The 26,497-nt window shown below is 51.0% G+C and overlaps 1 non-coding gene across 1 annotated transcript; it reads right to left on the reverse strand.

Annotated features, from left to right (window-relative positions):
* Positions 1-16,097: 16,097 nt before the first annotated feature.
* trnas-uga (transfer RNA serine (anticodon UGA)) lies at positions 16,098-16,179 on the reverse strand. The gene has a single exon. It is a non-coding gene; the product is annotated as a tRNA-Ser (tRNA).
* Between the last annotated feature and the right edge of the window lie 10,318 nt (positions 16,180-26,497).

Consider the following 26,497-nt stretch of genomic DNA (forward strand, 5'->3'; position numbering starts at 1 on the left):
TGCTCAAGTCTCTGGAGTGGGGCTTGAGTTTGCTACCGCTGAGCCACGGCTGACACCTGAACTCAGTTCATTTGGCTCGAGTAAAATGACGGAGATAAAGGGAAAAATGATAATGGAGTAAACTTTCAACTTGGCGTCCAAGACTAAACCGGGCATCGTTATCGAAACCGCGCGATTGATGTTGCCATCGATTTCATAAGCATTGCAAATCAGGCCTGTAAATAATGAGCGGGGTCATTATCAGTTGCAAATCATTCTGGGTCTGTTTAAACCGGGAGTGCTCACAGTCCCGGATCATTCTGTGTCTGTTTGAAATGGCAGAGCTCACAATCTCGGATCATGCCGTTCTTTTATAAGTCGAGTGATTTCAGCTTTGATGACCGAGTTGTTGAGTTTAACTAAATGTGTCGCGGCTCAGTCCAGGATTTGAGCCCTGGACTTCTCACATTTTAAATCGTCAAATGACTGAAGCGAGAATCATACCCCTAGACCAACGAGCCGCCGATGTCGTTTCCCATTTGCATTGATTTTCACTGCGCTGGTGCGAATCCAGCTCGCAGAGGACCTGTTTATTCAGTTGAAATATTTTTATCTTTTCCTCAATCCACTACTTTTTTCGAGCAATTGCCTTGAACCTGCTCACAATTCGCCCCATAAAAGAGATTCAGCAACATCAGCGGACGCATAGATTAATGGATAAGTGCTTCTGACTTCGGTTGCGAATTTTCAGTTGTCAGAAAATTGCAGGTTCGTGTCCTGCCACTGTCGTTTAATTATCTGGGCGACAATTTTTCTGTTCTGAATCTGGCTTCAAACCGACCATTATAGGCAGTCACCTAAAGCAACGGAAGGCCTTTTGCTTTCATTAAGCTGATTGTACATTATCAGCATTGTAGAACTGTGTGCACGGGCAGGATAAGCGGTGAAGTTGACTTTCTTTCAGGGTATTTCTACTTAGATGCAAAAAGCAGGAATCGGAATGTCTGAGAGCAGTACATTGGTGAGACGAGGTGGCCGAGAGGTTAAGGCGATTGATTGCTAATTTATTGTGTGCTGCAAGCGTGGGTTCGAATCCCAACATCGTTGTTACTGTATTAAATGTTTGATGCTGATCCACTTGCCAAACATTATCACTGAATCTTACTTGAAATGCAATTTCGTAAAAATTGCACTGGTGTTGCTGGTCTGTGCCCCTGCATTGCTCGTATCTTGTTAAAATTGAAACATTCCACTGGAATTCCTCAACTACCTTGCATGAGATCGCGAAACGGAGATTGAGAACCCTCTCTTCCTTCTTCCTTCTTCTGAGATTGGCACCGAATGAAAGACGAGCGGCAACAGAGGCAAATGATTAGGGAGCAGAAACATAAATTTCTCATTTGGGAGCAATTTAATTTCAAAAATATTTATCAAACTTAATGACGAGATTTTCTGTTTTAGTGTCTTTGATTGAGAGATACATAATGCGCGAGAAATCCTCGTTCTTTTCAGCATACTCTCATGGGATCTGAAGCCCCAGTTTAAAGTCTTACTAGAAAGACGGCACTGCCGACAGTGCAGCACTCCCTCGGTACTGCACTGGAGTGTCAGCCTGGATTATGTGCTCAAGTCTCTGGAGTGGGGCTTCAGTTTGCTACCGCTGAGCCACGGCTGACACCTAAACTCAGTTAATTTGGCTTGAGTAAAATGACGGAGATAAAGGGAAAAATGATAATGGAGTAAACTTTCAACTTGGCGTCCAAGATTAAACCGGGCATCGTTATCGAAACAGCGAGATTTATGTTGCCATTGATTTCATAAGCATTGAAGTCAGGCCTGTCAAAAATGAGCGGGGTCGTTATCAGTTGCGAATCATACTGTGTCTGTTGAAACCGGGAGTGCTCACAGTCCCGGATCATTCTGTGTCTGTTTGAAATGGCAGAGCTCACAATCGCGGATCATGCCGTTTTTTTAGAAGTCGAGCCATTTCAGCTTTGATGACCGAGTTGTTGAGTTTAACTAAATGTGTCGGGGCTCATCCAGAATTTGACCCGAGACCTCTCGCATTTTAAATCGTCAAATGCCTAAAGTCAGAATCATACCTCTAGACCAACGAGCCAACGATGTCATTCTCTCATTTGCATTGAGTTTCACTGCGCTGGGGCGAATCCAGCTCGCAGAGGACCTGTTTATTCAGTTGAAATATTTTTATCTTTTCCTCAATCCACTTTTTTTTCGAGCAATTGCCTTGAACCTGCTCACAATTCGCCCCATAAAAAGAAATCCAGCTGCATCAGCGGCCGCATAGACTAATGGATAAGTGCTTTGACTTCGGCTTGCGAATTTTCAGTTGTCAGAAAATTGCAAGTTCGAGTTCTGTCCCGGTCGTTTAATTATCTGGGCGACACTTTTTCTGTTCTGAATCTGGCTTCAAACCGACCATTATTGACAGTCACCTGAAGCAACGGAAGGCCTTTTGCTTACATTAAGCTGATTGTACATTATCAGCATTTTAGAACTGTGTGCACGGGCAGGATAAGGGGTGAAGTTGACTTTCTTTCAGGGTATTTCTACTTAGATGCAAAAAGCAGGAAATTGAATGTCTGAGAGCAGTGTATCCTTGAGACGAGGTGGCCGAGAGTTTAAGGCGATGGACTGCTAATCCATTGTGTGCTGCACGCGTGGGTTCGAATCCCATTCTCGTCGTTACTGTGTTACATGTTTGATGCTGATGCACTTTCCAAGCATTTTCACTGAATGTTACTTGAAATGCAATTTCGTGAAAACTGCACTGGTGTTGCTGGTCTGTGCCGCTGCATTGCTCATATCTAGTTAAAATTGAAACATTCCACTGGAATTCCCTCAACTACCTTGAATAGAAGGGGGAGCAGAAATCGCGAATCGGAGATTGAGAACCCTCTCTTCCTTCTTCTGAGATTGGCACCGGCTGGAAGACCAGCGGCAACAGAGGCAAATGAATAGGGAGTAGAAACATTAATTTCTCCTTTGGTGGCAATTTAATTTCAAAAATATTTTTCAAACTTAATGACGAGATTTTCTGTTTTATTGTCTTTGGTTGAGAGATAAATAATGCGCGAGAAATCCTCGTTCTTTTCAGCATTCTCTCATGGGATCTGAAGCCCCAGTTTAACGTTTTACTAGAAAGGCGGCGCTGCCGACATTGCAGCACTCCCTCGGTACTGCACTGGAGTGTGAGCCTGGATTATGTGCTCAAGTCTCTGGGTGGGGCTTGAGTTTGCTACCGCTGAGCCACGGCTGACACCTAAACTCAGTTCATTTGGCTTGAGTAAAATTACGGAGATAAAGGGGAAAATGATAATGGAGTAAACTTTCAACTTGGCGTCCAAGAATAAACAGGGCATCGTTGTAGAAACAGCGAGATTTATGTTGCCATCGATTTCATAAGCAGTGCAAATCAGGCCTGTCAAAAATGAGCGGGGTCGTTATCAGTTGCGAATCATTCTGGGTCTGTTTAAACCGGGAGTGCTCACAGTCCCGGATCATTCTGTGTCTGTTTGAAATGGCAGAGCTCACAGTCCCGGATCAGGCCGTTTTTTTACCGTGGGACAATTAGCTAGCTCGGGCGTGGCTGGGCAGGAGAGGGCCAGGCTTTGAGGCCTTACAAAAACGGGGAAATGTAGGAAAAAGAATGAGGTTATCGATAATATTTACAAATGAATTCACTTTTTATTTAAACTATTTAATAAAATAAATTTTTTTTGACTGGAAATTTAGATTTGAAAAGAAACACGCAGAAAGTGGGAAAAAGAAATCAACAGTTTGGAATCAAGATGGCGGCCACTCACCTCGGTTCAGAATGATAAGGCCCGGCCACACACACACCGATTGTTCAACCGTCAGGTCGCTGAACTGTAGGATTGGTCAATCATCACGTTACTCAACTGTAGGATGGCCCGCCTGCACACAAAATGAACCCGCCCCCACTCGATGCAAATGAGCTGATAATGAGCGGAATTTTGAAAGTTTTTTGGATACCGTCGGCACAATTTTTGTCCGACCAAAAAGTAAATATGCCTACAAGATACCCCTAATGATGAGCTTTCTTTTCATATAACATATGTGTAGGTACGCTCTATAACTTTTGATTGAATAGCCTGAAAGACAGACAGACAGAGAGACAGACAGACAGAGACATACTGTTTTATATATACTAGCTGGCGTGCCCGGCGGTGATGAGAGCGCAACTGGGGGGAAGAGAGAGAGTGACTGGGGGTAAGAGAGAGAGCGACTGGGGGGAAGAGAGAGAGCGACTGGGGGGAAGAGAGAGAGCAACTGGGGGGAAGAGAGAGAGCGACGGGGGGAAGAGAGAGAGCGATGGGGGAAGAGAGCGAGTGACTGGGGGAAGAGAGAGAGCGACTGGGGGAAGAGAGAGAGCGACTGGGGGGAAGAGAGAGCGCGATTGGGGGAAGAGAGAGAGTGACTGGGGGAAAGAGAGAAAGCGATTGGGGGAACAGAGAGAGCGACTGGGGGGAAGAGAGAGAGCGACTGGGGGGAAGAGGGAGAGCGACTGGGGGGAAGAGAGAGAGAGACTGGCAGAAGAGAGAGAGCGACTGGGGGGAAGAGAGAGACCGACTAGGGGGAAGAGAGAGAGCGACTGGGGGGAAGAGAGAGAGCGACTGGGGGGCAGAGGGAGAGCGACTGGGGGGAAGAGGGAGAGCGAGTGGGGGGAAGAGGGGAGCGGGGGGAAGAGGGGAGGAATGGCGAGAGGGGGGGCAGAAGGGGGTGGTGGGGAGGGAGGGGGAGGGGTGGCGGGGAGGGGAGGTGGGGGGACGGAAGAGGGGAAGGAGAGGGAAGGGTGTAAGGGGGAGGGAAGGGTGAGGGGGAGGAAAGGGGGAGCGGGGGGAGGAGGGAGGGGGAAGGGGGAGGGAAGGGGGGAGCTCGGGGGAGGAGGGAGGGGGATGAGGCGGGAGGGAGGGGGAGGGAGGGGAGAGGTAGAGGGGGAGGGGGAGAGTGAGAGTCGGAGAGGCTGGGTTGCCGGGGTAACCCTCCTCCCCCTCCCGCGACCCGCCCCTCCCAAGCCCCGCCCCCCTGCCCCTCGCGAGCCCCGCCCCCCCATCTCCCCAAGCCGCGCCCCCACTCCAGCTCCCCGAGCCCCGCCCCCCCTCCCGAGGCCGGGCCTGAGGCGGCTTGAGATGGCCGATTGCTGGGGTAACCCTCCTTCCCTCTCCGCCCTCCCGATCTCTGGGACCGGGACCGGGCTTGGGCCTGAGCGCGTTGAGATGGCCGATTGCGGCTGGCCGAGCCCGGTTGCAAGTTTAACCCTCTACTCTCCCCCTTCCCGCAACCCCCTCCCCCTCCCCTCCACCCCCTCCCCCTCCACTCCCGAGCTCCGCTCCCCTTGAGCCCCGCCCCCCGGTAAACTGCTCGCATCCCTCTGCCCATGCTCTGTGGGCCCTGTGGCCAGCCTTCACCAAGATGACTGGCCACTGGTTCAGAATCGGGCCCAGCGGGACGGCCGGTGCGTAGCTCGGGCGTGGTTGGGAAGGACAGGCCCAGGCTTGAAGGCCTGAGGCCTGCAGAGAGCCGACCTGGAGAAATGAAACAGATAATGGACTCATTTATTACACACAAATTATATAATGAGTTAGTTGGGCTCCTAAGTACCAAATTTGTGACAGACAGAAGTACCGCTATTATATATAGATAGATGGATGATAGATGAAGCACCTTGAGGTGCAATGGTGGCATTTGTGACGTCAACTTAAAAGGCGGCAATTTGGAAACAATTTGGCGTCTCAATTTCTTTTTGCACAGAATTGAACCGGAACCTTTCAAGATGGACTATTGTATTTGCTGCATCACAATAAAACATATCTTGTTATAAATGCTGGCTCATTAGCTCCCCAGTGTCAGAGGAAGGATGGTCTGATCTCCTCATTTATTTCATGTAAGACACAAACACAGGTTAATCATTCATAATCACCTCACAGATTGATACAGATATAAACAAAGCGGGAGATAGAGATAGCAATGGGACTCATGGCGGAATAGACAAGAGAACTGGAGAAATACAAAATGGCCTGAGACTCCAGAAGACAGTGACTGGTAGCTGATAGACATCAGTGAGTGGAGGCGAGCATATGGATCGGGTTTCGGCCCCATGGCTTAACTGGTCAAAGTGTCTGTCTAGTAAACAGGTAGATCCTGTGTTTGACTCCCAGCAGGGCCTTTTTTTTCTTAATGACTCTGTAGGGGTGAAATTCTTCCCATGTGAAAAGGCTACAGTCCTTTTAAATGTAACTGCGGCTGCTCTAGTTACCATTCTGGATGAAGGCTCCAGTCGCTGCGGGTCTGGCTCGAATTTCACTGCTTCCTAATTTTTGGCGGTGCTCATTTTGGCCTTCACCAGAAATCCATCTTTTCTAAGCAGTGCCTTGCGTTACTTTGTTGTGATCAGAGCAGAGCTCCAGTAGTTGAGGTGTGGCACCGCGAGCCTATAGTGCTTAGTACTCTGCATTGTGGCAGCCGCAACCTTGGTTGGATTCTGAATTACCGCGCTGATTTTTCTTCCTTCCAAAATCCTTCCTTTACTTTACTCCTTCAATTTCACTGCAACTTTCCTGCGGTGTTACCTTAATCTAATATTCACTTTCTCCTACTTAAACTGTTAAGTGTGCTCCACTAAAACTGCTGTTCCTGGGGCACATGTCCCATTCGCCCCAATCTGTGTTGGTGCTTTGAAACGACTTGATGCACTTAGACCCGCAGGACCGCTCGACAGTCAAGCTCTGCGAAAGCAGGGCCAGCCTTTGGAACCAAAGCAGCCCGATTGTACAAGAAAATTCAATCGGAAATCAAGTGAACTGCGGAGGCTAACTGAAGAACTGGGTTTTATTTACCTGGTAGTTGGCTCTTTTCCCTGAACACTTGAGTAGCGTGAGCGACGGGAAGCACTACATAGCCGCTGATGAAGGGAGAAATATGTAATTTTGGCAAACTTGTTATCAAAAAGGATAATGGACGCTCAGGAGTTATCAAGGAGAGTAATGGATACTGCGGATGCACCAGACAGGGGAAGGGACGCTCTGGATGTAGCAGACACGTTAAGGGACGCTCCGGATTTACCAGACAGTGTAAGGGACGCTCCGGATGTATCAGATAGGATACGGGACGCTCCAGATGTACCAGACAGGGTAAGTTACCCTCCCGGTGTACCAGAAAGTGCAAGGGATGCTTGGGATGTTACAGGTAGGGTAAGCGACGCTCCAACAGAACCAGACACGGTAAGGGATGCTCAAGAAATTCTAGAGTGGGTAAGGGACTCTCAGGGCTTATCGGACAGGGTAACTGCCACTCAGGCATTATCAGAGAGACTGATGGATGCAGAGTTATTACTTTCTAAACCTCATATTTTCAAAATATCAATAAAAGCAAAAGTTGAATTCGAATGTAACAGATGGCCTGCCGTGTCCCACGTGGGGGCAATGTGAAGGTAGAATGGGGCCGGACTGGACATTTGCAGCGCTCAGAAATACATTTATAACTGGCACCGATTCCCCCAACCAATACATTAATAAATAATAGATACCTCTAAATATATTTGTAACGAACAAAGGTGTGAAAGCATTTACATGTAACACAACAACAACTCACAAATACATTTGTATCTAATATCACTACACACAAATATACTTAGAACCATCACAGGTGATTGTTTGCTAAAATAAACTACTTCAATTGTTTGTTTTTAAAGCCATGGTGTTTACATGGCAGTTTGCATTGACCTTCCTCCAAAGCCGCTGAGGATTGTTGGAGAATGATTTGGGCACTGATCGATTGTATGTTAGGCCGATTGGAACAAGTTTTGAGCGCAAGTCCAATATTACAAGTCGAGGTTAAAAAGGGGCTCACGCGGGACCGTTCACAAATTTCAATCTACAATCCCCAATGCGAGATTCATACCCCTAGATTTAAGAGGCACTCTGTCTAGAATACAGACCCAATCAACAGGTTATCAGACGTAAAATCAAATGGATTTTTCATGTATTGTCCATTGGATTTTGGCTGATTCAGATAAGCAGAGTATTGGAGACAGCAGTTTTACATTCCCAATACCAATGCTATGTCACGTGTGCCCGCAGTTCCATTCCCGTTCCAAGCCCTCTTTTTACTGTCGATGACTTCCCCGGAATGTGCTTGGAGAAGTATTAGAATCGCAGTACAGCCCCTCCCACTGTCGCTTCCTCTAAATCTCCGTCCAGGATTTTCACCAGTGCAAGATTCATCAGCTTGAGCTATTGTTTAATTTGTTCTCGGCATTAACTGTGTTGATCATTTAACTTGTCCCACTACACGGCATCTCCAAATTTGTCGATTGCATCTCAAGGGCATTTTTCATATGTAAACCTGTAACATCAGCTACAGGAGAAAGATTCAATTTCAGCGGTTCCAACAGCAATGAGTCGATCGTTATCAACCTCGACCATCCTCACCTACAAGCTATCGATGCAAATCTCTGCGCTCCTCTGCTTCAGTGATATCTTGTTTCGCAGCGATGGGCAGTTTATGCTCTCTGAGGCTGCAATCGCTACTGTCTGCCGGCAGCGAGCGCTTGGAGAGAGCGGGGCCAGACAGGCGGCCTGAACTTCGCTGCTGTCGCGGGCCTCACTCACTCCCGGAGCTGGGGAACAGCAAACAAACTCATGGGTTTGTTGCCGGGTCTGAAATGCGGCTCCGAACTTTTGCTATTAACAGAGGCAGCGCTGCCGGATCCTGTAATGAGCTTTCACACTTTCGGTATCTCCCGACAATAGCCTGTGAAGAAAAGCCCGCGAAAGTGAGTTTAAATACTCACTGAACCTCCGGTCTCACCGCTCCCGTCAATGGCCTGTGGAAAAAAACCCCGCGAAAGTGAGTTTAAATACTCACCGAACCTCCGCTCTCACCGCCCCCGGCAATGGCCCTGTCGCCAAATCCCTTGATGCCCTGACTAGGCAGAAATCGATCGACTTCTGTTTTGAATATACCCAATGACTGAGCCTCCACAGCCCTTTGGGGTAGAGAATTGCAAAGATTTACCATCCTCTGTGTGATGAAATGTCTTCTCATCTCAGTCCTGAAGGGCCTACACTTTATCCTGAGGCTGTGGCCCCTGGTTCTAGACTCCCCAGCCTTGGGAAACATCCTCACAGCATCCACCCTATCAAGCCCTGTAATCATTTTGTATGCTTCAATGATATCCCCTCTCTTTCTTCTGAATTCAAGAGAACACAGGCCTAGTTTACTCAATCTATTCTTATACGACAGTCCCACCATCCCAGGAATCAATCTCATAAACCTTCGTTGCACTCCCTCTATGACAATTATATCCTTCCTTAGGAAAGGAGACCAAAATTGTACACAGTACTCCAGGTGTGGCCCTATATAATTGGAGTAAGACTTCTTTACTGCTGCACTCAAATCCTCTTGTAATGAAGGCCAGCATGCCATTTGCCTTGCTAGTGATTTGCTAAACTTGCACATTCACATGCAGTGACCCATATACAAGGACACCCAAGTCCCTTTTAAGCATCTGCATTCCCCAATTTTTCACCATTGAGGAAATATTCTGCCTTTCTGTTTTTTCTACCAAAGTGGATAACTTCACATTTATCCGCATTATATTCCATCTGCCACGTTCTCTCCCACTCACTGAGCCTTTTGAGATCCCCTTGAAGCTTCTTCACATCCTTATCACAACGGACACTGCCACCTAGCTTTGTATCATCAGCAAATTTAGAAATGATACATTTAGTTCCCTTATCCAAATCATTGATATAGATTTTGAATAGCTGGGGCCCGAGCACTGATCCTCGCGGTGCCCCACTAGTCACAGCCTGCCATCCTTAAAAAGACCCGTTCATTCCTACTTTTTGTTTTCTGTCTGTTAACCAGTGTAAAGCCCGTGTAGATTGGAGTTCGTTCTCAGCTTTTCCCACCAAGGTGAAAATGAAAAAGGAGGAGGCGAGGATTGCCCCGAACAGCAGAGCTGGGCACTGACTCGATTTCTATTGCTGCAGAAGTTGTCTGTTCCTGTCATATTTCGCTCACCATTAAAACACCTGTTTTAACACACAGGCATTAAATGGGCGGTTTTATTATATGTTAGAGAGTTTCCATCAAATAGATTTTAATAAATCTGCAAAAGGATGAGGTTAGGAGTGGAACTGATAAGATGTTGATCACACAGTTAACATCAAAGTCAGGCTCATTGTCCAATGAGGCAGGAAACCATGACAAAGGAGAATGGAAATGAAGCAAGGTGGGATGAAAGTGAGAAAGGAGGAAGGAGCACTCGATTCCACCTTCTGTTCATTAGAGCTGGGTGAAATATTAGGTTGAGAAAGTGGGAGAATTTTACCAAACAGTGAGAGAAAATATTGTCTAAGTTGGGGAGTAATATTTTCAGGCTACGTATCTTCCAACTGGATTGACAGTCCTGAGACTTTAACCTCTCACCAACCTCGATCTAACATTATAATCCAAAAGGAGTCATCCAAAAATCCCTTTTGTTTCAGTATTTCTGTTTCCAAACCGTAGAAACAACCTTTAATAAAGTCCCTTTACCGCATGTCCTGCCCGGGCTCCCAGATTGAGAATGTGGAAAATGTGGAGCAGGCTTCTGGAAGCAAACGGATTTGCATATTGACCTTACAGCTTCGGCAGTTCTGGGACTGAATTGCTGCTTTAAAGAATAAAATTGCCATTTTCTTACGATATACTGAACACAGGCTGATTTTCCGGCGGTTATTATTTGAATACTTGTGGAATATCTCCAGGCCCAGGAACGTGGTTCTATTAAAATGTTGGAGCACGTCCAGGATTTGAACCCGGTACCTCTTGCATTTTAATTGATGCTAATTCCAAAAATGTGAATCACACTCCTAGAGCAAAGAGCCGCTAACTCTGCATAGCACCTTTAATCTCTGCAATGATAATTTTGCATACATAAAGCAAATATTTCAGATCAGAGACAGCGATAAATATCCTATATTGCTCACATGCATCAATGTGTGAATCTGACATTAAATGGGTTTAAATACAGTGGGGGGATTTAAAGTAGATTCGGGGCCAATAATTTCCAAGTTGAACTTTCCTGTGTCTCTCATGCCTCTCTCCCCCCTTCCTCCTACAGGCTGCCGGTTTTAAAACATTGTTCTAAATCTGCTGCTTGCTGGGCCAGTGCATTCCAGTCTCACAACACTTTTTACAAATACCCTATCAGTGCTTGACTTCTCTCTTTATTAGTTACTAGCTGAAGTGCCCGGCGGTGCCGAGGGTCTTTTGAGGGCATGTTGTTGTTGGAAGAGAGAGAGCGAGCGACTGGGGGGGGAAGAGAGAGAGCGAGAGACTGGGGGAAAGAGAGAGAGCGAGCGACTGGGGGGAATAGAGAGAGAGAGCGAGTGACTGGGGGGAAGAGAGTGCGAGAGACTGGGGGAAGAGAGAGAGCGAGAGACTGGGGGGCGACAGAGAGAAACTGGGGGGGAGAGAGAGAGACGGGGAGAGAGAGAGAGAGACTGGGGGGCAAGAGAGACTGGGGAAGAGAGATTGGAGGAGAGAGAGAGAGAGTGGGAGAGAGAGACTGGGGGGAGAGAGAGGGGGGACAGAGAGGGGGGAGAGAGAGAGGGGGAGAAGGAGGCAGGGAGATGGCGGAGAGGGGAGGGGGAGAGGGGAGCGGGGAAGGGGAGGGGAGGGAGGGGGGAGGGAAGGTGGGGAGGGATGGGGAAGGGAAGGTGGACGGGAGGGTGGGAAGGGGGAAGGGAAGGGGGTGAGGGGGAATGGGTGGAGGGGGGTGGAAAGGGGGGAAGGGGGGCAGGGAGGGGGAAGCGGGGGAGGGAGAGGAGGGGGGGAAGGGGCAGGGAGGGAGGGGAAGGGAAAGGGGGGAAGGGAAGGGGGAGGGAGGGGAAGGGAAATGGGGGAAGGGAAGGGGGGAAGTGTAGGGGGAGAGGGGGGAAGGGAGGGGGAGGGGAGGGGATGGAAGGGAGGGTGGGAGGGGAAGGGAATGGGGGAAGGCAAGGGGAGAGGGGGGAGGAGTGAGGGGAGGGAGGGGGGAAGGGAAGGTGTGAGGGGAAAGGAGGGGGGAAAGGAGTGGCGGAAGGGAGGGGGGAAGGGATGGGGGAAGGGAGGGGGCGAGGGGGGAGGAGAGGGGAGAAGGGAGGGGGAAGGGGAGGGTGAAAGGAGGGGGAAGGGGAGGGTGGAAGGGGAGGGGGAAAGGAGGGGGGAAGGGGAGGGGGTAGGGGAGGGGGGACAGGGAGGTGGATGGAAGGGGAGGGGGAAGTGAGGCGGGAGGGAGATTGGAGGGGGAAGGTAGGGGGGAAGGGGAGGGGGAAGGGTGGGGTGAAGGCGAGGGGAATGGAGCGGTTAAGGGAGGGGGGAGGGGGGAAGCGAGGGGGAGGGGAGGGGGAAGGGAGGAATGTGGTGTGTGGGAGGGGGGAAGGGGGAGTGAGGGAGGGGGAATGGGGTGTGTGGGAGTGGTGAAAGGGGGTGTGTGGTGGGGGGAAGGGGTTGTGTGGGGGGTGGAAGGGGGTGTGTGGGAGGGGGGAAGGGGGTGTGTGGGAGGGGGGAAGGGTGTGTGTGGGGGGGAATGGTTTGTGTGGGAGGGGGGGAAGGGGTTGTGTGGGATGGGGGAAGGGGGTGTGTGGGAGGGGGGAAGTGTGTGTGTGGGAGGGGGAAAGGGGGTGTGTGGGGGGGAGGGGGGAAGGAGGGGAGGGGAAGGGGGTGTGTGGGAGGGTGGGGAGGAAGGGGGTGTGTGGGAGGGGGGGAATGGGGTGTGTGGGAGGGGGGCTGGAAGGGTTGTGTGGGAGGGGGGAACGGGGGGAAAGGGAGGGGGGAGCCAGCAGACTCTCTCCCCTCTGTCAGCGTTGGTCCCTGTGTGTGCCGGAAGCCTGCGACTGGAGTTATGCTACCGGCCATTGGAGAAGCCTAGGCCTCGGGCCCCTGCACTGACATGGCCCAGCCTACTTTTTAATACCTTGAAACATGAAACTTAATGGACTTATAAAACATTTTTGGTAAATCTTTCTATAACATACACTTTACAACATCACCAATGTTTTTATTAAATAAGGTGTACCTCAATTGTCACTGCTGTATCGGAAACAACGATGGCCGCTGCTTGCTTTGCATTTGGAAAGATTAGGACCCGATTGGGAGCACTGAAGCCCCACCCACTCTATGTTCCTGTACTAAGATGGCTGTGCATGCATTCTGTTACACACTGAATCAAAATGGCGTTGCACTGAAACTTTTCACCCTCCTTGACAAAGATGGCTGCCGTTAACCTGGGGCTGCCACAGAAGAAATCCCCTCAGCTGGAAACACGTGATCTTCAGATTATTATTCGTGGCTTGCGACCTACCCTAGTTGCTTATGAAGCCTCCCCACCTACTGACCCCAGGAATGCAGCTGAGGCAGCAGACCCTCTCCCCTCTGCCAGTGTTGGTCCCTGTCTAGGCCGGGAGCCTGGGACTGGAGTTGTGCTGCTGGTGGTTGGAGAAGCCTATGTCCCGGGCCCCCACACTAACATGGCCCCAAAAAATAAATCACATACTGGACTCATTTATTACACGCAAATTAGATAATGAGCTAGTTGGGCTCCTAAGTAGCAAATTTGTGCTGGATAAATTCCCCTCCACACACACAGAAAGTGGGAAAAATAAATCAATAGTTAGTAGTTAGGAATCAAGATGGCGGCGGGACGGGAGGTGCCTAGCTCGGGTGTGGCTGGGCAACAGAGGCCCAGGCTTCCAGGATTGGAAAAACGGTGAAAGGTAGGAAAATTATAGAGGTTAGAGAAAAGATGTTACAGATTAATTAACACTTTTTAAAAACAATTTTTGTTTTAAAAGCAACTTATATTTTTGCTGGAAATGTAGATTTGAAAAGAAACACGCAGAAAGTGGAAAAAAGAAATGAAGAGCTTGGAATCAAGATGGCGACCACTCACCTCATTTCAGAATGATAAGGCACGCCCACACACGTATCGATTGGTCAGCCGTCAGGTCACTGAACTGTAGGATTGGTCAATCGTTCTGTCACTCAACTGTGGGATGGCCCGCCCGCACATGCAATGAACCCGCCCCCATGATGCAGCGATTGGTCGACCGACGGGTCGCTCGACTGTACGATTGGTCAACCTTCATGTCACTCGATGCTAATGAGCGGATAATGAGCAGAATTTTGAAAGTTTTTTGGATACCGTCGGCACAATTTTTGTCCGACCAAAAAGTAAATATACCTGCAAGAGTCCCCTAATAATGAGATTTCTTTTGATGTAACGTATGTGCAGGTACGCTTTATAACGTTTGATTGTATAGCCGGACAGACAGACAGACAGAGAGACAGAGAGACATGCTGTTTTTTATTATATATATAGATGAATCACCTTGAGGTGCAATGGTGGCGTTTGTGACGTCAGATTAAAAGGCAGCCTATTGGAAGCACATTGGGGTCACAGTTTCTTTTGCACAGAATTGAAACTGAATCTTTCACGATGGAATATTGTATTTGCTGAATCACAATAAACAATATCCTGTTATAACTGTTGGCTTATTAGTTCCCCAGTGTCTGAGGAAGAATTGTCTGATCCCCTCATTTATTTCATATCAGACATAAGGGTAATATTCAGAATCACCTCACAAATTGACAGTGAGATAAATTAAGAGGGAGCTACAGGCAGCAATGGGACACATGGCGGAATGGACAAGAGAGCTGGAAAAATAAGAAACGGCCTGAGAGTCCAGAAGACAGTGACCGGAAGCTGATAGACATCAGTGAGTGGAGGCAAGCCGCCATGTCAGCATTCGGCCCATGGCATAGCTGGTCATAGCGTCTGTCTAATAAATAGGAGATCTTGGGTTCGATTCCCAGCAGGGCCTTTTTTAATGAACCTCCAGGGGTTAGTTTCTTCTTGTGTGGAAAGGCTAAAATTCTTTTAAATGTAACTGTGCCTGCACCAGTTCCCATTCTGGATGAAGGCTCCAGTCGCTGCGAGGCAGGGGTCGAATTGCACCGCTTCTGAATTTCTGGCGGTGCTGATTTCGGACTCTTCACCCAAAATGCATCTTTCCTAAGCAGTGCCGTGCGTTACTTTGTTGCGGTCAGAACAGAGCTCCAGTTGTTGATGTGTGGCGCTGTGCTCGTATAGTGATTAATGCTCTGCGTTTTGGCCGCAGCAACTTCGGTTCAAAAACAAAACATAACTCAGGTTTTTCTTCCTTCCACAATCAATAGGCCTCTTTTACTTTCCCCCTTCAATTTCATTGTAATTTTCCTGCGGTATTACCTTAATCCAACATTCACTTTTAGCCACTTAAACCGCTAAGTGTGCTCTGCTACCATCGCTCTTCCTGGGCCACATGTCCCATACGCCCCAATCTGAGTTGGTGCTTTGAAACCAGTCGATACATTTAGACCTGCGGGACCTCTCGACAGGCAAGCTCTGTGAAAGCTGGGCCGGCCTTTGGAACCAAGGCAGCCCGATTCTACAAGAATATTCCATGGCAAATGAAGCTTTAAACTTTTCAAACAAATCGTTTTATTAACATAATAATACAAGTTTTACAGAGAGAGAATTGTACAACCTCAGTGGTGCAACTCAAATCACAGAATGGTCAATTCTTCTGCTTCGGGAGAGAGAGCGATGAATTATGTGTTGGTGTCCTCCTTGTTGTTTTTCTGGTCAGTCTTCCAGATCTCCATTCTGTTTGTCTGACTCCTGGTCTGTCTCCTGGAATGTGTTCTGCTTCTCACTTTAGAATGGCTGCTCTTGTACCATTGCTGCTGACAGAAACAAGCCTTCCAGTGACTTTCCATTCTCTCTCTCCCATGGTTACACAGACTGATGCTACCGGACAGCACCGAGTGAATGCGAAGGTTCCTCAGAGACTATCGAGGTCTCCTTATCTGGAGATTCCAGAAAATCTGCAGAAAACTTTTGGAATTCGTCCACCAAACCTTCTTGAAGTAAGTGATCCAGGTCTCTCGGCAATCCATTAGTTTCCTTAAAACCAGCATTGAAAATTCCAAAAACCTCCCAGAGGGAGCAGAGTGAAGAATACAATTTATTTGAAGTAATTAATTACAATAATGAGAGAACCTGCTGCAAGCAGTGTTCAAACCTGCGCGGAGAAACCCCATTGGATTTCAAGTCCAACACCTTAACCACTCGGCCATTGCAGCCGCGAAAATATCTTCTCCAAGAAATTAAATTCTCAAATTCTCAAGCGGCTGCAGGGCATTCTGGAGGGGGAGGGTGAACAGGCAATGGTCGTGGTCCACATTGGTACCAACGACATAGGTAAAAAAAGGGATGAGGTCCTGCATCAAGAATTTAGGGAGCTAGGTAACAGATTAAAGAGCAGGACCTCAAAGGTTGTAATCTCTGGATTACTCCCAGTGCCACGTGCTAGTAAGTATAGGAATGGGAGGATAGAGCAGATGAATGCGTGGCTAAAGAGTTGGTGTAGGGGGGAGGGTTTTACTTTCCTGGATCACTGGGCCTGCTTCTGGGAAAGGTGGGACTTGTACAAGTCGGACGGGTTGCACCTGAACCAGAGCGGGACAAATATCCTTGCGGGGAGGTTTGCTAGCACTGTTGGGGGGGGTTTAAACTAACTTGGCAGGGGGATGGGATACAGAGGGGAGCTGAAATAGGGGGGGATGTGCTGCCAATTATAGAGAAAAAAACAAGTCAGCTTGGTAGACAGGGCAAATATATAAGGGCAAGGCTGGATGGCATCTATTTTAATGCAAGGAGTCTTGCGAATAAGGTGGATGAACTGAAGGTGTTGATAAACACATGGGAGTACGATATTGTTGCTATCACGGAGACATGGTTGAGGGAAGGGCAAGACTGGCAGCTCAATATTCCGGGGTACAGAATCTTCAGGCGAGACAGAGGGGGAGGTATAAGAGGAGGGGGTGTCGCAATATTAATTAAGGAGTCAATTACTGCAGTAAGGAGGGATGATATATTAGCAGGGTCCTCCAATGAGGCCATATGGGTGGAGCTTAAAAACAAAAAGGGGGCAAGCACTTTGCTGGGAGTGTACTATAGGCCTCCAAACAGTCAGGGGGAGATAGAGGAACAGATATGTAGGCAAATCTCAGAGAAATGTGCAAATAATAGGGTAATAATAATGGGGGATTTCAACTTCCCCAATATTAACTGGGATAGTCAGAGTGTGAAAGGCTCAGAGGGTGTAGAATTCTTAAAGTGCATCCAGGAGAGCTTTTTGAGCCAGCATGTAGAAAGTCCTACAAGAGAGGGGGCGGTACTGGACCTAATTCTAGGGAATGTGGCCGGCCAAGTGGAAAAAGTGCTAGTAGGTGAGCACTTTGGTGATAGTGACCATAATATGGTAAGATTTAAGGTGGCCATGGAAAAGGACAGGGATGGGCCGGAAATAAAGGTTCTAAATTGGGGGAAGGCCGATTTTAATAGGATAAGGCAGGATCTGGCCAAAATGGACTGGGATCAGCTACTTGTAGGAAAATCCGCATCGGAGCAATGGGAGACTTTCAGAAGGGAGATTGAGATCATACAATGGCAACATGTTCCCGTAAAGGTCAAGGGTGGTTCCAAAAACCACAGGGAACCTTGGATGTCAGGGGATATACGGGAATGGATTAGGAAAAAAAGGAGGGCTTTTGGTAGATACAAAAGGCTAAAGACGGAGGAAGCCCTAGAGGAGTACAAAAAGTGCAGGGGGATACATAAAAAAGAAATTAGGAGATCAAGGAGGGGCCATGAAATAACACTGGCAAGCAAAATAAAGGAAAATCCGAAGATGTTTTATAAGTATATTAAGGGTAAGAGGATAACTAGGGAAAAAATAGGGCCCATTAGGGACAAAAGTGGCAATCTGTGTGTGGAGCCGGAAGATGTAGGAGGGGTTCTGAATGAATTTTTTGCGTCTGTTTTCACTATGGAGAAGGACGATGTAGACATAGAAATAGGGCGGGGGGACTGTGATATGCTCGAACATATTAACATCGAGCGGGGGGAGGTATTGGCGGTTTTAGCTGGCCTAAAAATGGATAAATCCCCAGGCCCGGATGAAATGTATCCCAGGCTGCTGTGTGAGGCAAAGGAGGAGATTGCGGGGGCTCCAACACATATATTCAGGACCTCTCTGGCCACAGGGGATGTGCCAGAGGACTGGAGAACCGCTAATGTAGTACCATTATTCAAGAAGGGTAGTAGGGCAAAACCGGGGAACTACAGGCCAGTGAGCCTAACATCAGTGGTAGGAAAATTATTGGAAAAAATCCTGAGGGACAAAATTTGTCTCCACTTGGAGAGGCAAGGATTAATCAGGGATAGTCAACATGGCTTTGTCAAGGGAAGATCATGTCTGACTAATTTGATTGAATTTTTTGAGGGGGTGACTAGGTGTGTGGATGAGGGTAACGCAGTGGATGTGGTATACATGGATTTCAGTAAGGCCTTCGATAAAGTCCCGCACAGGAGACTGGTCAAGAAGGTAAGAGCCCATGGAATCCAGGGTGCCTTGGCACATTGGATACAAAACTGGCTTAGTGGCAGAAGGCAGAGGGTGATGGTCGAAGGTTGTTTTTGTGACTGGAAGCCTGTGGCCAGTGGGGTACCACAGGGATCGGTGCTGGGTCCCTTGCTGTTTGTGGTCTACATTAATGACTTGGATATGAATGTAAAGGGTATGATCAGTAAGTTCGCGGATGATACACAAATTGGTAGGGTGGTAAATAGCGAGGAGGGTAGCCTCAGTCTGCAGGACGATATAGATGGGTTGGTCAGATGGGCGGAACAGTGGCAAATGGAATTTAACCCGGAAAAGTGCGAGGTGATGCACTTTGGGGGGACTAACAAGGCAAAGGAATACACAATGAATGGAAAGACCCTAGGCAAGACGGCGGGTCAGAGGGATCTGGGTGTGCAAGTACACAGATCCCTGAAGGCGGCGGAACAGGTGGATAAGGTGGTAAAAAAGGCATATGGGATACTTGCCTTCATTAGCCGAGGCATTGAATATAAGAGCAAGGAGGTTATGATGGAGCTGTATAAAACACTGGTTAGGCCACAGCTGGAATATTGTGTGCAGTTCTGGTCGCCACACTACAGGAAGGATGTGATCGCGTTAGAGAGGGTGCAGAGGAGGTTCACCAGGATGTTACCAGGGCTGGAGCGCTTCAGCTATGAAGAGAGACTGGGCAGGTTGGGTTTGTTTTCCTTGGAGCTGAGGAGGCTGAGGGGGGACATGATTGAGGTGTACAAAATTATGAGGGGCATAGATAGGATGGATGCTGAGGAGCTTTTTCCCTTAGTAGAGGGGTCGATAACTTGGGGGCATAGATTCAAGGTAAAGGGCGGGAGGTTTAGAGGGGATTTGAGAAAGAACTTTTTCACCCAGAGGGTGGTTGGAGTCTGGAACTCACTGCCTGAAAGGGTTGTGGAGGCAGAAACCCTCACAACATTTAAGAAGCATTTGGATGTGCACTTGAAATGCCATAGCATACAAGGCTACGGGCCAAATGCTGGAATATGGGATTAGATTAGACAGGGCTTGATGGCCGGCGCGGACACGATGGGCCGAAGGGCCTCTATCCGTGCTGTATTACTCTATGACTCTATGACTCTAAATCGCTGACGCTGTTTATTATTGGCGATGACGATTTCGTGATATTTAATTTGCTGCAAATTCAGCAAGTCCAGAAGAATCGCAGCGATCATTACAATAAAAGAAAACTTCCGATATTTAACGGTATGTAAGATGTTGAGAACAGTATGGAATATTCTGCAGGGTAATGAAAATAAACAGCAGGAACATTGTGTTCTGCTCCCACATGACACAGATCAGCCACAGCCTCTGCTCCCTGCCCGCCGGCTGCAGAAACCTTGTCTCCAGATTACAAACTGATTCTAGGTCGGAGGTAAATGTTCAGGGTAGAGCCTAAACACAGCGGGTGGGATCAAATAATAAAGCAGTTATTTTAGACCAGAGAGAGCGGTAAATGTCCTATATTGCTCACATGCATCAATGTGTGAATCTGACATTAAATGGGTTTAAATACAGTGGGGGGATTTAAAGTAGATTAGGGGCCAATAGTTTCCAAGTTGATCTTTCCTGTGTCTCTAATGCCTCTCTCCCCCCTTCCTCCCACAGGCTGCCGGTTTTTAAACCTTGTTTTAAATCTGCTGCTTGCTGTGCCACTGAATTCCACAGCCTCACAACCCTTTCTACAAATACCAGTTCACTGCTTGATTTCTCTGTGTATTAGTTATTTGCTGGAGTGCCTGGCGGTGCCGAGGCTTTTTCCGGTGCTGGTGCATGTTGTTGTTGGAAGAGAGAGAGCGACTGCGGGGGGACGAGAGAGGGCGACTGGGGGGGAAGAGAGAGAGCGACTGAGGTGGAAGAGAGAGAGTGACTGGGGGGGAAGAGAAAGAGCGACTGGGGGGGAAGAGAGAGAGCGACTGGGGGGGAAGAGCGTGAGTGACGGGAGGGGAAGAGAGAGAGCGACTGGAGGGAAGAGAGGGAGCGACTGGGGGGAAGAGAGAGAGCGGCTGGGGGGGAAGAGAGAGAGCGACTGGGGGGGAAGAGAGAGAGCGACGGGGGGGAAGAGATAGAGCGACTGGGGGGAAGAGAGAGAGCGACTGGGGGGGAAGAGTGAGGCGTGACTCGGGGGGAAGAGAGAGAGTGACTGGGGGGGAAGAGAGAGAGCGACTGGTGGGGAAGAGAGAGAGTGACTGGGGGGAAGTGAGACAGCGACTTGGGGGGAAGAGAGTGAGCGACTGGGGGGGAAGAGAGAGAGCGACTGGGTGGAAGAGAGAGACCGACTGGGGGGAAGAGAGAGAGTGGCTGGGGGAAAGAGATAGAGCGACTGGGGGGGAAGAGAGCGAGCGACTGGGGGAGAAGAGATAGAGCGACTGGGGGGAAGAGAGAAAGTGACTGGGGGGAAGAGTGAGAGCGACTGGGGGGGAAGAGAGAGAGCGACTGGCGGTGAAGAGAGAGAGCGACTGGGGGAAGCGAGAGAGCGACTTGGGGGGAAGAGAGAGAGCGACTGGGGCGGAAGAGAGATAGCGACTGGGGGGAAGAGAGAGAGCGACTGGGGGGAAGAGAGAGAGCGACTAGGGGGGAAGAGAGAAAGAGACTGGGGGAAAGAGAGAGAGCGACTGGGGGGAAGAGAGAGAGCGACTGGGGGGAAGAGAGAGAGCGACAGGGGGGAAGAGAGAGTGTGGCTGGGGGGAAGAGAGAGAGTGACTGGATGGGAAGAGAGACAGCGACTGGGGGGGAAGAGAGAGAGTGACTGGGGGGATGAGAGAGAGCGACTCGGGGGGAAGAGAGAGATTGACTTGGGGGGAAGAGAGAGAGCGATGAGGCGGAAGAGAGATAGCGACTGGGGGGAAGAGAGAGAGCGAGCGACTGGGGGAAAGAGAGAGAGCGACTCAGGGGAAGAGAGAGAGCGACTGGGGGGGAAGAGAGAGAGCGACTGGCGGGGAAGAGAGAGAGCGACTGGGGGGGAAGTAAGAGTGCGACTTGGGGGGAAGAGAGAGAGCGACTGGGGGGAAGAGAGAGCGAGTGGGGGAAGAGAGAGAGCGACTGGGGGGAAGAGAGAGAGTGGCTGGGGGAAGAGAGAGAGCGACTGGGGGGGAAGAGAGAGAGCGACTGGGGGGAAGAGATAGAGCGGCTGGGGGGAAGAGAGAGAGTGACTGGGGGGAAGATTGAGAGCGACGGGGGGGAAGAGAGAGAGCGACTGGTGGGGAAGAGAGAGAGCGACTGGGGGAAGCGAGAGAGTGACTTGGGGTGAAGAGATAGAGCGACTGGGGCGGAAGAGAGATAGCGACTGGGGGGAAGAGAGAGCGACTGGGGGAAAGAGAGAGAGCGACGGGGTGAAGAGAGGGAGCGACTGGGGGGAAGAGAGAGAGCGACTGGGGGGAAGAGGGAAAGAGACTGGGGGAAGAGAGAGAGCGACTGGGGGGGAAGAGAGAGTGTGAGCTGGGGGGGAAGAGAGAGAGCGACATGGGGGGAAGAGAGAGAGCGACTGGGGGGAAGAGAGAGAGCGACTGGGGGAAGAGAGACTGCTGCTGGTGGGGAAGAGAGAGAGTGACTGGGGGGAAGAGAGACAGCGACTGGGGGGGAAGAGATAGAGCGACTGGGGGAAGAGAGACAGTGACTGGGGGGAAGAGTGAGAGCGACTGGGGGGGAAGAGAGAGAGCGACTGGCGGGAAAGAGAGAGAGCGACTGGGGGGAAGCGAGAGAGCGACGTGGGGGAAGAGAGAGAGCGACTGGGGTGGAAGAGAGATAGCGACTGAGGGGAAGAGAGAGCGACTGGGGGAAAGAGAGAGAGCGACTGGGGGGAAGAGGGAGAGCGATGGGGGGAAGAGAGAGCGACTAGGGGGGAAGAGAGAAAGAGACTGGGGGAAAGAGAGAGAGCGACTTGGGGGAAGAGAGAGAGCGACTGGGGGGGAAAGAGAGAGAGCGACTAGGGGGGAAGAGAGAAAGAGACTGGGGGGAAGAGAGAGAGCGACTGGGGGGGGAAGAGAGAGTGTGACTGGGGGGGAGGGAGAGAGCGACACGGGAGGAAGAGAGAGAGCGACTGGGGGGGAAGAGAGAGAGCGACTGGGGGAAGGGAGAGTGCGGCTGGGGGGGAAGAGAGAGAGTGACTGGGTGGGAAGAGAGACAGCGACTGGGGGGGAAGAGAGAGAGTGACTGGGGGGGAAGAGAGAGAGCGACTCGGGGGGAAGAGAGAGATCAACTTGGGGGCAAGAGAGGAGAGCGACTGGGGTGGAAGAGAGATAGCGACTGGGGGGAAGAGAGAGAGCGAGCGACTGGGGGAAAGAGAGAGAGCGACTCAGGGAAGAGAGAGTGCGGCTGGGGGGGAAGAGAGAGAGCGACTGGCGGGGAAGAGAGAGAGCGACTGGGGGGGAAGTGAGAGAGCGACATGGGGGAAGAGATAGAGCGACTGGGGGGGAAGAGTGAGAGCGACTGGGGGAAGAGAGAGAGCGACTGGGGGGAAGAGAGAGAGTGGCTGGGGGAAGAGAGAGAGAGACTCGGGGGAAGAGAGAGAGCGACTGGGGGGAAGAGAGAGAGCGGCTGGGGGGAGAGAGAGAGAGCGACTGGTGGGGAAGAGAGAGTGCGACTGGGGGGAAGCGAGGGAGTGACTTGGGGTGAAGAGAGAGAGCGACTGCGGCGGAAGAGAGATAGCGACTGGGGGAAGAGAGAGCGACTGGGGGAAAGAGAGAGAGCGACTGGGGGGAAGAGAGAGAGCGACTAGCGGGGAATAGAGAAAGAGACTGGGGGGAAGAGAGAGAGCGACTGTGGGGGGAAGAGAGAGTGTGACTGGGGGGAAGAGAGAGAGCGACATGGGGGGAAGAGAGAGAGCGACTGGGGGGGAAGGGAGAGAGCGACTGGGGGAAGAGAGAGTGCAGCTGGGGGGAAGAGAGAGAGTGACTGGGGGGGAAGAGAGACAGCGACTGGGGGGGAAGAGAGAGAGCGACTGGGGGAGAAGAGAGAGAGCGACTCGGGGGGAAGAGAGAGAGCGACTTGGGGAAGAGAGAGAGCGACTGGGGTAAAGAGGACTGTGTGGCTGGGGGTGAAGAGGGAGAGCGACTGGGGGGGAAGAGAGAGAGCGACTGGGGGGATGAGAGAGAGTGACTGGGGGGAAGAGAGGGAGAGACGGGGAAGAGAGCGAGAGATGAGGGGAGGTGGCCCGATGGACCGTTGTGAAGGAAGGAAGAATGTAAGCACTCCCTCCCTGTCCCACCCCCTCACTGTTTCCCTCCCTCACCATCTCTCTCCCTCCCCGGCTCTACCTGCTTTACTCTCTCTCCCTCCCCCCTCCCCCTGTCCTCTCCCTCCCTCCCCCTCTCCTCACCCTCTCCCTCCCTCACCCTCTCTCTCCCCCTCCCCCTGTCTCTCCCTGCTTTACTCTCTCTCCCTCCCTCCCCCCTTGTCCTCTCCCTCCCTCACCCTCTCCTCACCCTCTCCCCTACCCCCACCCTCTCTCTCTCCCCCCCACCCTCTCTCTCTTCCCCTCCCTCCCTCTCTCTCCCCTCTCCCTCCTTGCCCCTCTCCTCTCTCCCTCCCTGCTCCTCTCCTCAGTCTCCCTATCCCTCCCCCTCTCCCTGTCCTCTCCCTCTCCTCCCTCCCCTATTTCTCTGTCTCTCTGACGTCTGTCTGTTGACTGTACCCAACTGCCACTCCAGGCCCCGCCCGTCCGCCCGCTCTCCGGGGCAAGGTAAGAGCCGGGCTCCGCCCCCACACCCACACCACCAGGGATCAGCACCCGGGGAACCCGCCCGCCGCCCAACGTGAACAACAAACACCCTCCTCACCTGTCATGGAGTTGAAGCCACCGAAAGCGGCCATGGTGCACCCGGCCTCTTCCCCTGTGCATTCATGAGGCGCGGGGAAGAGAGACAGAGACTGGGGGGGAGAGTGAGACGTCGCTGCTCAACTGCTCTGCGGAGCTCCGTGCCGCCACCTCCGCACCAGCCTTTACTAAGATGGCGGCGATAGCAAGGCTCGGCTGAGGCCCGCCCCTCCAGCCTTCACAAAGATGGCGGCGATCGGGGGCCGCTTGTTGACTGTGCCGGGAGGTGCCTAGCTGGGGCGTGGGTGCGGAGGAGAGTTCCAGGCTTCGAGGCCAACAAAAATGGTGAAAGGTAGGTAAATTATAGAGGTTAGAGAAAAGATGTACAAATAATTAACTTTTTAAAAAAACATTTTGTGTTTTAAAAGCAACTTTTATTTTGCTGGAATTGTATATTTGAAAAGAAATACGCAGAAAGCGGGAAAAAGAAATGAACAGTTTGGAATCAAGATGGCGGCCGCTCACCTCGGTTCAGAACGATAGGCCCGCTCACACACGCACCGATTGGTCGACCGTCATGTCACTGAAGCATAGGATTGGTCAATCGTCCTGTCGCTTGAATCTAGGAGGGCCCGCCCGCATGCGTGATGGACCCGCCCCTGCCGTGCAGCGGTTGGTCGATCGTCGGGTCGCTCGACCGTACGATTGGTCGACGTTAAAGTCACTCTATGCTACTGAGCGGATAATGAGCGGAATTTTGAACGTTTTTTGAATACCGCGGGTGCAATTTTTGTCTCGCCGAAACATAAATACGCTTATGACCGTTCCGGAATCGTAAGCTTACTTTTGATGTAACGCACGTGTAGGTACGCTCTATAACTTTAGAGTGTATAGCTGGACAGACACACTGAAGGACAGACAGACAGAAGATAGACAGACCGGGAGACAGACAGACAGACAGATGGATCCTTTTATTATATACGAGCTGCAGTGCCCGGCGGTGCTGAGGCTTTTTCGAGGGCATGTTGTTGGAAGAGAGAGAGCGACTGGGGGGGGAAGAGAGAGAGCGACAGGGGGGGAAGAGAGAGAGCGACTGGGGGGAAGAGAGAGCGACTGGGGGGCAAGAGAGAGAGCGACTGGGGGGGAGGGAGAGAGCGACTGGGGGGGAAGAGAGAGAGTGACTGGGGGGGAAGAGAGAAAGTGACTGGGGGTGAAGGGAGCACGCGACTGGGGGGAAGAGAGAGAGCGACTGGGGTGAAGAGAGAGAGCGACTGGGGGGAAGAGAGAGAGAGCGACTGGGGGGAAGAGAGAGAGAGAGCGACGGGGAAGAGAGAGAGAGAGAGACTGGGGGGAAGAGAGAGAGAGGGCGACTGGGGGGGAAGAGAGAGAGCGAGCGACTGGGGTGAAGAGAGAGAGCGAGCGACGGGGGGGAAGAGAGAGAGCGAGCGACTGGGGGGGAAGAGAGAGAGTGACTGGGCGGGAAGAGAGAGAGCGACTGGGGGGGCCGAGAGAGAGTGACTGTGGGGGAAGAGAGAACGACGGGGGGTGAAGAGAGAGAGTGATGGGGGAGAAGAGAGAGAGCGACTGGGGGGAAAGAGAGAGAGCGACTGGGGGGAAAGAGAGAGAGCGAGCGACTGGGGGGGAAGAGAGAGAGAGCGACTGGGGGGAAGAGAGAGAGCGACGGGGGGGAAGAGAGTGGGCAATGGGGGGGAAGAGAGTGAGCGACGGGGGGAAGCGAGTGCGACGAGGGGGGGAGAGAGAGCGACGGGGGGAAGAGAGAGAGCGACAGGAGGGGAAGAGAGTGACGGGGGAGAAGAGAGAGAGAGAGGGATGGAGAGAGGGAAGGAAAGAGAGAGAGAGGGAAAGAGAGAGGGGGATGGAGAGAGAGAGATTGAAGGAGAGAGAGAGAGGGAAGGAGAGATAGAGGGAAGGAGAGCGAGAGAGGGAAGGAGAGAGAGAGAGGGAAGGAGAGAGAGAGAGGGAAGGAGAGAGAGAGGGAAGGAGAGAGAGAGAGAGAAGGAGAGAGAGAGAGGGAAGGAGAGAGAGAGAGGGAAGGAGAGAGAGAGGGAAAGCAAAGGAGGGAGAGAGGGAATGAGAGAGAGAGAGAGGGAGACAGAGGCAGAGGGAGGGAGAGAGAGAGACAGAGAGGGGAGGAGAGAAAGGGGAAAGAGCTGGGGTAGCAAAGGGTGGGGGAGGAAGGGGTGGG

The sequence above is a fragment of the Somniosus microcephalus genome, unplaced genomic scaffold (assembly GCF_052327205.1).
Source record: "Somniosus microcephalus isolate GS21.2 unplaced genomic scaffold, FLI_Smic_1.0 unresolved_chr1, whole genome shotgun sequence".
Taxonomy (NCBI): Eukaryota; Metazoa; Chordata; class Chondrichthyes; order Squaliformes; family Somniosidae; genus Somniosus; species Somniosus microcephalus.